We start from the raw sequence: 13,397 nt of genomic DNA, 5'->3' as shown, positions 1-13,397 counted from the left end.
CCTCCTCAGCCTTCAGGACAGGCACCTTCGGGACGTCGACTGTTGCTGTGAGTAGTAGTGGGTGGGAGGCTTGTTCCCATTGTGTCCATATTGGGGCCCATGGGACTTCCACATCACAGACCACACACACCATCCAGGGTGTTTACCCACCACATGTGTCACATACCACCCCTGTAGGCTGTCCTCTATATCTACAAACCTGGACCACCTCTGCAACTATACCTGCCATACTTTCCCATATTCCCATTCCCTACTTCACAGACAAGGGCAATGTGGTCCCAACAAGGGGTTCACATGTGACATAACCGTCCATGTTACAAACACTGAAAGCTGTATATATCTGTGTGTATTGCTATGTGTGCTGTTCCCCTCACATATAGCATGCAGAACTGTGTTGGTAATATAGGGGACATGTATTTACATCCATATATGTTTGTATGTGTGTGTGTGTGTGTGTGCGTGTGTGTGTGTGTGTATGTGTGTGTGTGTGTGTGTGTGTGTGTGTGTGTGTGTGTGTGTGAGTGTGTATGTGTGTGTTTGTATATATGTAGGCATATGCATATAGGTATATATCTATGTGTAAATATATATGATGTATAAATGTGTTTATATATATGTCTACATATGGGTATTTGTATATTTGTGGACATACATGTATATATATATATATATATATATATATATATATATATATATATATATATATATATATGGATACAGCCTAACATTAGGGTGGTATATGTAGGGTCAGATCGCAGGTAACCCTATAACAAACCTATGGCATTTCAGCATGCTAGAGATAAACAACCCCTGAAAGTAAGGCAACTGCCATGTCCCAAAATTCTCCAAAGTCAAAGTCAATGGCCAGTAGACAGTGTTATATAGCACATTCTAATATATTTATTGTTGGTGCTTAAAAGCACATTATTCCATAGAGTGAAAATTTCACCAGACCAGTTTCAGCTGTAACAATAAAGCCTTCTTCAGTGTGACATAACAAATAATAGTAAAAAGAGAGAAGAAAAATCCCTCTATTTATAAGTGTGGCAATCAAGCCTAATGTCAATCACATACATTTCTTAAAGGTGCTCATTCAAACCTGGAGAAAACAAACCTCCAAATTTTATAATCCATTTTTTCTCCATTAAATTTAGAATCTCATGCCAACCAGCAGTTTTAGACCTGTTGCCTTGGATCTTATCTATAATTGTGAAGAAAAAAACTGGCATTGGGGTGTTTAACGGTGTGCTTATATAAAACATTAGTAAGACGTTTATGTCTAATGTCACACAAGTGTTCTGCTATATGAAACTTAATAGCCCTAGAGGTTTGTCCCACAAAGGTAATATGTGAATTGAGGTGATTGACATTAGGCTTGATTGCTACACTTATAAATAGAGGGATTTTTCTTCTGTCTTTTTACTATTATTTGTTATGTCACACTGAAGAAGGCTTTATTGTTACAGCCGAAACCGGTCTGGTGAAATTTTGACTCTATGGAATAACGTGCATGCAGCATGCTGTGTAGTACTTCCAATTATCACTGTCATGGCAACCCACTACTATAAATCCCTATATCATGTGAGCGTGGTCCCTTTACCTTTCCTGTATGGTGGACATCCTTCCTGTGTGTAGGCAACAGTGTTACAGACATCTGGTAGCAATACCTCTTACTAGAGAACTTGCACATTCAGGCCAGCTACATATTTGTATGAGGTTACATAACTGCAGAGTGTGAGTCGTGTTGTTGTATGCATTGTATAGCACCAGTGTTACAGGGTTTGTGTGTAAGTACTTGTTTAATATGGAATGCAGTCTGTCTGCATAGCTTTCAACTGTGGGCATATCCACTTGAAGGCCAGAGGTGTGATTATTATGTTTTGTCTGTCCACCACACAGGTCTTGATCAGATATATCACTGGCATTGTGTGTGTGTGTTGAGTGCTATCATTACATGGCTACATCCATTTCTGATTCTAACTTCATATTCCTGACTAAGGGTATGTTGCAGACTATCCTGTAACACCAACGATTTGCTTAGTGTATGACAACAGTATTTCACATATGGGACTGTGTTCCAGCATCTGTCCTCCACCTACATACCAGGCTTTGTCCATATGACATGATGTCAGGGATTAATATGTAGTGGGGTGTGAGTATGTCATGCTGCCATTTCTGCCACCAGTCTACTGCTGTTGTGGCCCCCACACATATTGTGGGGTTGGGTCCATATATGTGTGGGCTTCATCTACACAATACATGTGTGCCCTTATGCACTCCAGAGACCAGTGTGTGTAATAGTGGTATATGGCCCTGTATGTCAGTCTATGGGGGGGGGTGCACCATAACTAACCTAGGCTGTTACAACATGTGGGGGTATCAGGAGTAAGCTGCCTTAAGGTACCTGGATGTACATTACCATACAATTCACCTTGGGTAAATGCAGACCTACTGCTTCCTGCCATACCGACTGTTCTGTTTGTCATTGTGATTGTGATGGTGTCAGTTATGCCTTGTTATATAACAGATATATCCCATTGTGTCAGCTGAGGTCTTTAACCCCTAGGGATTGTGTACAGAGTGTAGATAGAGGCTGCTGGACTACACATCTGCATTACTTACTGCTGATTGATTGTTATCCTGTGGCCCAGTCTGTCTTTACTTGTGTACTACATGAAGGCCTCAGCCTGGACAGCAAAATATGTAAACTTTTCCAGAATACTGTATTAATATAACAGTTTCACGCTTGCATTAGTCTGTTTATATGTATGTCAGAGTCTAAACAGCTATATGAAATGCCATATATAATAGTAATAGTACACAAATAAGGCATTCCCATGTATGCCAACCTGTGTGTGTGTGTGTTATATCCTTTGACCTCTCTGTGGGTATATGTTGCAGGCAACAACTGTCATTTGTATGGGTGGCTCATATAGTTTCCAGTTGGTAAGGTGGCAACTGTAGGCATAATGGCTGTTCCGTATTGTGTGTACCTTCTACATATGTAACACTAAAGCACTGTCCATCACAGTTGTGTGTGCTATATAGATATTGTGTATATCTGTTATCTGATTTCTGTCTATAATTCTCCTGTGGTTTTACATTCTGACCTTGTATTACATCACTCTTATACAGGATTTCCTAGAAAGTCATCTTAGTAGCAGAGTGTGGGTGACAGTGATGAGTAATACCTTATTATTCAGAGCAACTTGAACAATAACAATGCCATACAATACCAAAGTAAACAGTACCAGTACAGGATATCAATCTTTTATTTCTGGGCACAGTGTTCTTATCTGATGGACCTGTGGGAGCAATGTTTGTTAGCACTACCTGAATGTTGCCACACAAAGTACCAGATTTCACATTAGTATTATACACTTACAGCACACTCTATTACTGAACATACTCTGGTCACAGCTTGACACCATGAGGGTGTAGATGGGACATACTTGGTTTATTACTCGCATAACAGTTTGGGGAGTTGCTAATGTCAGGTTTGTTCTTATAGATGTGTGACAATCAGTTGTATTTCTTGTTTGCAGCGTATACATCTGGGATCATCCCACTGATTTTCCAGGGTGGCCGAGTGACAGGCAACAGATATGGGTGAATTTACTGGACATTCTGGACATATCTGTACAGTTGCAGGGTATGATTCTGTATGCAGACTACTACCACTCCCAGGATTCAAACCATGGCTGTGTGTTCTAAAAATACAACAGTTTACATTTCAGTTGTGTGTGCTATTTGGGTTTTGTTGTCTTTTCACTGTTTTCTGTATATGTCTCCCTCAGTTTTACTAAATGACCTCTGGGGATTACTCCAGTCATATACAGATATTCCTACACATTTTATTTATGTTGCACAGTGTGGGTAACAGTGCTTAATACAACAATACTATTACATGATTGCAAATCTACATTACCATATGATACCAGAGTAAACACATGCAGTCCAGCAGTTAGACATTTATTGTCAGGCTAATATGCTTTTATTTACATACAACCTATATGAGACTCTTCCTGCTATATTCTATGGTGTATGCAGTACTTACCTTAAACAATACAGGTTTTATACAGGCAATTAACTTACTAATACTTTTAGATTTATTTCCCATGACAGTACATGCAAGAGTATTACTAACCTGCCTCGCATCGCAACCTCTCCAATTGACATCCAATGGCCTCCTGGTTTGCAGCTCACTCACTTGCCACTGTGAAGGACATAAGAGGAATATTTCGCTATACCTATCCATAATATACATGAGTTGGCAATTATTAAACAAGTAGTGGAGTGATACTTACACACATCTGGGACCTCCCCTGTCCTCCTAGCCTCTTGGATCTGCTGATCCAAGAGATTCCTCTTTCACCGCTTCTGATCAGCATAGTGATGCCTGACCTGCTCACTAGTTCGGGGTATGCCAGTGGCACTGGTGAGGTCACGGGCAAGATAGTCCCAGTCTTCTGCTTTATATTGGGAACCCTGATTCTGGCACTTCAGCAGTCTCTGCTCATGGTATTTGACAAGAAGTCCTGCCATGACTCTGGACTCCTGGATACCCCAGCACTGTGCCTAAAAGTGCACACCCTCACCCATTCCAGACATGGTGCCTGCAAGAGGAAAATAAAACCAGTTATGAGATGTATTCCTGCCTGTTGGGTTTAAATAGGGCCAATTTTCCACACTTTGCCATGATTGGATTGTTTTGAAAAGGCTGAGCTGTGGGCAAACCTACTTACCTAATGTTGGCATTATTTAAAAGGGTTTACCAATGGGCAAATTGAGTTAGCTGGCCTACACATTGCTTACACCTACTAAGCTAGCCTGTGCAGTGCTTAGCATTGCTTAATATTCAATTTGCATTCTATTTGCTTTTTGGCATTGATTTATTATTCATTGCATGTTATATATGTGTCTGGTATCCATGATTCATATGTATGTACACTGTATGGGGTCCTTGTGTTTATTAGGGGACTTCAACACTTTATTACTGTTACACCTCACATCTGGGCTTTCTGCAGTACTCCAGTTCACATATTTATGTTATGTAGTAGGTTACATAACATAAGACTGTATACAGAGGCTTCTCACATGTTCAGTTTGATTTTACTGAAGTGAGGATTTGTTTGGTGATACCTCAAGCTTATGTACTGCTGTGATGACTTAGTGGTTAACTACTGTGACCATAGTGTACAGGGTCCTGGGTTCAAGACCTGCACATGCTGTTTATTTTGTTTCTGGACAGAACAGAGGCTGCTGCATACAGAGTGATTAAGGCACTTTTAAGCACTTGTAGGGTTTGCGCTGGTTTGCGTGAGGGTACGCAATGCTAACCTCCGGTTAAATATGCTTACAGAGAGTTATCTTCAATATTGCTTAACCTGTGTGTGCATTGCTTACTCCGGCACAAATGGGCTTAAACTTGCTTACTAGTGCTTACATATGCATACTCTTGCTTGCTACTGCTTAATAGTGATTACTCCCGCTTACCACTACACTAATTTAGACAGTAATGTCTGGTGGTTCTTGGGAAGGTGGGGTTTTTGGAAGCTGTATGGAGTTATCATTCACTACACATTTTACCTTCCATTTGTATCCCTGATTCCTGTGTACATATACTGTATGGGGCACATGTGATTATCTGTGGACTTTGCAAAAGTATGACACTGACAACTCACATCTGCATTTAATGCAGTACTCCAGTTCACAAATATATGTTATTTAGTAGGTTATGCAACTAAAAATATTGGTTGTAAAGTGATTTAACATGGAAAATGGAATGTGCTGCAATGGGACTCAGACTGAGAATGACTGCTTGTAAGGCGAATGCTCTGCCCATTACACTATTGCTATACTGCTTTGTTTGCATATATCTTGTTTTTTTATCCACTTCTGCCATTTAAGCTGCATTAACCATAGCTACAGTTAAATTTAATATGTTTCCTAAAAAATAAAGTATCTTTATATTTTTTGTGTTAACTATTGCTTTTGTATACGTGGGGGGGATGTTGCTGGGGGTATGCATACACCTATGAGCAGTCTCACTCATTCTTTTAGGACTTTCTGCTGTTCTTCATTTCAGGGGTGTGTATATTCTGAGAGCTCTGCTCTCAGACATGCCCCCTGCACTCTTACACGCTTCATGTAAGATTAGCAGCTCAGGCAGCACACCTTCATTAATATGCATGGCAAACTGCCATCCTGCTCCTAAACGGCCACTTCCATGCAGTACTACGCTAGTCCTGCACCGAAGAATAGTAAATCTGGGGGAAGATTTTTTAACAAATTAAAAAAGATTACAAACAGAGAAATTCTGGGGGGGGGGATATATTCTGTAATTTTGGAAATAAGAAATGATCTGGAATAACCATATTCTCTAGAAATACTGTAAAAATATTAGATGTAACTTTAGCAAAAAGGGGAAGATTAACTACTGTGGATTTAAAATGGAAAGGACACATATATAGAATTATAACAGTATATGCTTACACTAACTGTAAATAAAGGTACTGCTTATTTCATCAGATTTTAGACTTTGTAGTGATAAATATGAATATTATAATAACAGGAGACTTTAATTGAGATTTAAGAGACAAGTGTAAAAAGAAAGGAAATGATATAAGAAAAATGGTAGGTGTTACTAGATGTGGTATGTTAAAACTTTATAACAAAAATTCATGGACATACAAAAGGGGGATTTATATAACTAAAATAGATTATTTTGTAATATCAGAAGGTTTAGTTATAGAAGAAAGGCTGGTCATTGAAAATGATTTTCTGATCATCTTGCAATATGGCTACAGATAAAGGAAAACAAAAAAATATATAAACTAGTTAAAGGAATTCAAAGTATAAGAGAAAAAGCATGGGATAAATAAGGAAAGAGTATAGTGATACAGTTATGGAAAGATTATATTACTAGGAGAGAATTTTATAAAATTGGTCTGAATGTTGGATGATATTTAAGGAAAACTAAAAAATGCTTTTTGCAGTGGTAATATGGCTTGAGAAAAGTAGAGAAAGAAAAACACAAAAGAATATATAATGATGCATTAGAAGATTTAGAACATAATGATAGAAAGTACTTTGACAAAGAAAAAGAATTATATAAAAGAAATAAGGAAACAGTGCAAGCACTATTATATAAGCAAAGATCTTTTTCCAAAAAAACAGAGACAAATTTATTGTGTTACTTAAGCAGATCAGTAAAGGAAGATGACAGCATAATCAGAGAAATAAAAATGTAGAAGAAAGCTTGAAAGAACTCAGGAAAAGATTATGAATATGTACAAGAAATGTTTTAAAAAAATAAGTATAGAAAACACATGGAATTTAAAAAAGTTAACAGAAAAAAATTAAGAGTTGGAAAAGAAGATTTTATTTAAATGAGTTAAATAAAGTATCAGAACAAGTGAATATAGATTCGGCTGCAGAACCAGATCAAATAGGTTATGAAGTATATGCAAATTTAAGGAAATGGCAATATATATATGTATAATTATTATAATAACTGGAGACTTTAATTGAGATTTAAGAGAAAGAGTAAAAAGAAAGTAAATGATATAAGAAAATGTTAAAACTTATAAGATGTGGTAAGCTAAAACTTTGTGACAAAAATTATATTTCTGGACATACATGTAGATATATATATATATATATATATATATATATATATATATATATATATATATATATATATGTAGAGAGATAGATATATTATATGTACACATATACATACCTATATATGGGTATATTCAGCCATCAGGTCCACAATCTCACAACACCTTCCTGCACAGCTGCACTGTTCTACCTTCCTACAACACAGACAGGTGCCACATATGGATACAGCCTAACATTAGGGGGTATATGTAGGATCAGACTGCAGGTAACCCTATTACAAACCTATGGCATTGCAGCATGCTAGAGACAAACAACCCCTGCAAGTAAGGCAACTGCCAGGTCCCAAAATTCTCAAAAGTCAAAGTCAATGGCCAGTAGACAGTGGTATATAACACATTCTAATATATTTATTGTTGGTGCTTAAAAGCACATTATTCCATAGAGTGAAATTTCACCAGACCAGTTTCGGCTGTAACAATAAAGCCTTCTTCAGTGTGACATAACAAATAATAGTAAAAAGAGAAAAATCCCTCTATTTATAAGTGTGGCAATCAAGCCTAATGTCAATCACATAAATTTCTTAAAGGTGCTCATTCAAACCTGGAGAAAACAAACCTCCTAATTTTATAATCCATTTTTTCTCTATTCGATTTAGAATCTCATGCCAACCAGCAGTTTTCGATCTGTTGCCTTGGATCTTATCTATAATTCTGAAGAAAAAAACTGGCATTGGGGTGTTTAACTGTGTGCTTATATAAGACATTAGTAAGGCGTTTATGTCTAATATCACACAAGTGTTCTGCTATACAAAACTTAATAGCCCTAGAGGTTTGTCCCACAGAGGTAATATGTGAATTGAGGTGATTGACATTAGGCTTGATTGCCACACTTATAAATAGAGGGATTTTTCTTCTGTCTTTTTACTATTATTTGTTATGTCACATTGAAGAAGGCTTTATTGTTACAGTCGAAACCGGTATGGTGAAATTTTCACTCTATGGAATAATGTGCTTTTAACCACCAACAATAAATATATTAGAATGTGCTATATACCATTGTCTGCTGGCCATTGACTTTGATTCCAGCATGCTACAATACAGGTTAACCTGAGTATCCTGCAAGTTGTGGGCTGTGGAACCCACGTGTCCATCATTATGGTATTACTTCCACCACTGGCTAGTGGCCACAGTAATATACATGCTTCCCATTACACAACAGACACTATGATGGCTTACATCTTTTCAGTCAGTGCTGCTCTGCACAGTTGACGGGTATGTCCCACTACCAACATGGACAGACTCTATTGTTCTTAGAAGTTGTTCAGCTGAACATCATTACAACAACAACACCGGATGGCACATATAAATCATTCCACATCATCTATCCCATTATTATGAACCAGTTACTACAGTCAATTACATACATATATACTTTATATACCTGTTGTGGGAATGATGTCTCTTCTGGATAGTTGTGTTTTTATTTTTGCCTTTCACTCACTCTCTCTCCCTCTCTCTCTCTCTCTCTATATATATATATATATATATATATATATATATAATCGGTCTCTCTCCAATAAATGGATTGAGCTTCTTTGAATAGATTGCAGCATAGATTTTTTAGGTGATACACATAATCAGGTGATGGCCTCTGCACCAATCAGTGTCCTCCACTTGCTACCTGCATGCAGCATGCTGTGTAGTACTTCCAATTACCACTGTCATGGCAACCCACTACTATAAATCCCTATATCATGTGGGCGTGGTCCCTTTACCTTTGTTGTATGGTGGACATCCTTCCTGTGTGTAGGCAGCAGTGTTACAGACATCTGGTAGCAATACCTCTTACTAGAGGACTTGCACATTCAGGCCAGCTACATATTTGTATGAGGTTCCAGAACTGCAGAGTGTGTGTAGTGTTGTTGTATGCATTGTATAGCACCAGTGTTACAGGGTTTGTGTGTAAGTAATAGTTTAATATGGAATTCAGACTGTCTGCATAGCTTTCAACTGTGGGCCTAGTCACTTGATGGCCAGAGGTGTGATTATTATGTTTTGTCTGTCCACCACACAGGTCTTGTGTCAGATATATCACTGGCATTCTGTGTGTGTGTTGAGTGCTAACATTACATGGCTACATACATTTTTGTTTCTAACTTTATATTCTTGACTAAGGGTATGTTGCAGACTATCCTATAACACCAGCGACTTGTTTAGTGTATGACAACAGTATTTCACATATGGGACTGTGTTCCAGTGCCTGTCCTCCATCTACATACCAGGTAAGCACTGCTAACTTCCGGTTGCAGTTTCTTATACTGATTTAGCTTCCCAGTTGCTTAACCTGTGTAGGCATTGCTTACCCCCATGCAAACAAGCTTAAACCCACTTACTGCTGCTTAAAAGTGCTGACTCCCGCTTACCACTGGTTTCATTTCTTTAAAAGAAAAGAAAATGGGTTGATAGAAAAATGATGAAAAAGGGGCACAAAAAGGGAAAGACAGTAGGGAAAATAGCTAGGGGTGTGCAGGAAGGGTGTAGGGAAGGTCCATAGCTGCCCATTTCTTCTACAGCAACAGCTGTGCATATACAATGCATTTGCAGGTAGATTTGAACACTCAATCCCCCGAGAGAGGGGTGAGGACAACAATAATATGTTGTGATGCCAATTAGACCAGATTACATGTGTCCAGTGGACACATACGAAATGTACAACTATGAATGGGTCGAGATTTTTTGGGGGGGAACAGATTGCCCTTTTTTTCACGTGAGAGTGGGATGTTGGGGATGGATAGTAGGTATATTTGGGGAGGTAGATTGGGTAGGTTAACAGACAAGACAAAAGATGCATACAGAGGTGGTATATGACACATGTGGGGGTAAACACCATGATGGGGTGGGGTGTTGGGAAATCGGAAGCCCATGAGCCCCCTAGTGGAAACAGTGGTACTGAGGTCCCTACCCATGGGCAGTCACCACTGCACCTTCACAGCCCGGAAGGTGGCTGTGCTGGGGACTGAGTCGGAGAACCAGGACGACCCTCTAGTAGTGACATGTGGCCCTCTAGCTGACATAGCAGATCTCCAAACTGCTGATTGAGCTTGCTATGAACCATGACGCGGACCGGGGGGGGGGGTGAGCCCCATCCCCTGAGGTGGTTCCACCCGAAGGTGGTGCAGGACCAACAGATGAGGATGCCCTGGGTTAGGCCCCAGACCTGCTGGTGCCCAGTGCCACAGTCAGCTGAGGTGGGACATACGTGCTACGGTGTTTATGTTTTATCAGCATATGTGGGTTAGTAATAGTCAACACATTCCATGATTAGGTATAACAGCATGCATATATATCCCCATTAACCCAGACACCAGATATGTAACAGTTGCATAGCAAACAGATCACATGCATATATGGGACCACAGTGGTAATTACAACAGCATGCAGATACATTGATGGCACCATGCCACCAATGTTGGTGTATTTCAACATAGCACATGCATAGAAACAGATTTAAATAATTATCAAACAATAGAACATATGTCTCAGCATTACAGTGAACTCATCACATACCATTTGAGTTGGGAATTCAGTTTATTGTTGCAGTTATGGTGGGGGGGATGTCAATTAGCAACTTGTATATTCCTGCAGTTCGCATTACTTTCCTAGTCAATGCTGTTATCTGTACCTTACAAGTATTACTACACTACCCTATTGCATTAGGTTAGACAGTGATATGACTGTCAACAACTATATACATGAACTGGTTTTACCTGCAGTATGCACCTCTTACCTGGTATACCTGTGGAGGAATTGATTAACACTAATTAACTGTCTCTACACATACCCCAGATTCCAGGTTGATGTTATGCACATACCTGTCCATCTGTTTTTGCACAAACTCTGGCCATGTCTTGAGCACATGCAGGTGAATCGGGATATATGTAGACTATTGCCCTCTTCAACCTTTAGTGACTTACAACACTCTTATACAGGATTTCCAAGACAGTTATATTATGTAGCCCCATATGCATGACAGTGATAAGTGATACCTTATTATTCAAAGCAACTGCAACACTCACAATGCCATACAATACCAGAGTAAACAGTACCCAGTACAGGATATCAATCTTTTATTTCTAGGTACAGTGCTTGTATCTGACAGACCTGTAGATGGGACATACTTGGCTTATTTCTCTTATAACATTTTGGGGAGTTGCTAGTGTAACAGGTTTGTTCTTATAGATGTGTGACGATCAGTTCTATTTCCTGTTTGCTGCCTAAACATCTGGGATCATCCCACTGATTTTCCAGGGGGACAGGATGACTGGCTGCAAATATGGGCCAATATACTAGACATTCTGGACATACCTGTACAGCTGTGGGGTATGATTCTGTATGCAGCCTACTTCCACTCTCAGGATTCAGACCATGGCTGTGTCTGCTAACACTAAAACACTGTCCATCACAGTTGTGTGTGCTATATAGATATTGCTGTATATCTGTTATCTCATTTCTGTCTATAATTCTCCTGTGGTTTTACATTCTGACCTTGTATTACATCACTCTTATACAGGATTTCCTAGACAGTCATATTAGTAGCAGAGTGTGGGTGACAGTGGTGAGTAATGCCTTATTATTCAGAGCAACTGCAACAATAACAATGCCATACAATACCAAAGTAAATAGTACCAGAACAGGGTATCAATCTTTTATTTCTGGGCACAGTGTTCTTATCTGATGGACCTGTGGGAGCAATGTTTGTTAGCACTACCTGAATGTTGCCACACAAAGTACCAGATTTCACATTAGTATTATGCACTTACAGCTCACTCTGCTACTGTACATACTCTGGTCACAGCTTGACACCATGAGGGTGTAGATGGGACATACTTGGTTTATTACTCTCATAACAGTTTGGGGAGTTGCTAATGTCAGGTTTGTTCTTATAGATGTGTGACAATCAGTTGTATTTCCTGTTTGCAGCGTATACGTCTGGGATCATCCCACTGATTTTCCAGGGTGGCAGTGTGACAGGCAGCAGATATGGGCCAATTTAATGGACATTCTGGACATATATGTACAGTTGCAGGGTATGATTCTGTATGCAGACTACTACCACTCCCAGGATTCGAACCATGATTGTGTGTGCTAAAAATACAACAGTTTACGTTTCAGTTGTGTGTGCTACTTGTATTTTGTTGTCTTTTCACTGTTTTCTGTCTATGTCTCTCTCAGTTTTACTAAATGACCACTGGGGATTACTCCAGTCATATACAGACATTCCTCCACATTTTATTTATATTACACAGTGTGGGTAACAATGCTTAATACAACAGCACTATTACGTGATTGCAAATCTACATTACCATATGATACCAGAGTAAACACATGCAGTCCAGCAGTTAGACATTTATTGTCAGGCTATTATGCTTTTATTTACATACAACCTATATGAGACTCTTCCTGCCATATTCTCTGGTGTATGCATTTCTTACCTTAAACAATACAGGTTTTATACAGGCAATTAACTTACTAATATTTTTAGATTTATTTCCTATGACAGTACATGCAAAAGTATTACTAACCTGCCTCGCATCGCAACCTCTCCAAGTGACATCCATTGGCCTCCTGGTTTGCAGCTCACTCCCTTGCCGCTGTGAAGGACATAAGAGGAATATTTAGCTATACCTATCCATAATATACATGAGTTGGCAATTATTAAACAAGTAGTGGAGTGATACTTACACGCATCTGGGACCTCCCCAGTCCTCCTAG

This window comes from Protopterus annectens, chromosome 5.part1, assembly GCF_019279795.1.
Source record: "Protopterus annectens isolate FY-2018-M chromosome 5.part1, PAN1.0, whole genome shotgun sequence".
Taxonomy (NCBI): Eukaryota; Metazoa; Chordata; order Ceratodontiformes; family Protopteridae; genus Protopterus; species Protopterus annectens.
Note: the sequence above shows the minus strand (reverse complement) of the source record.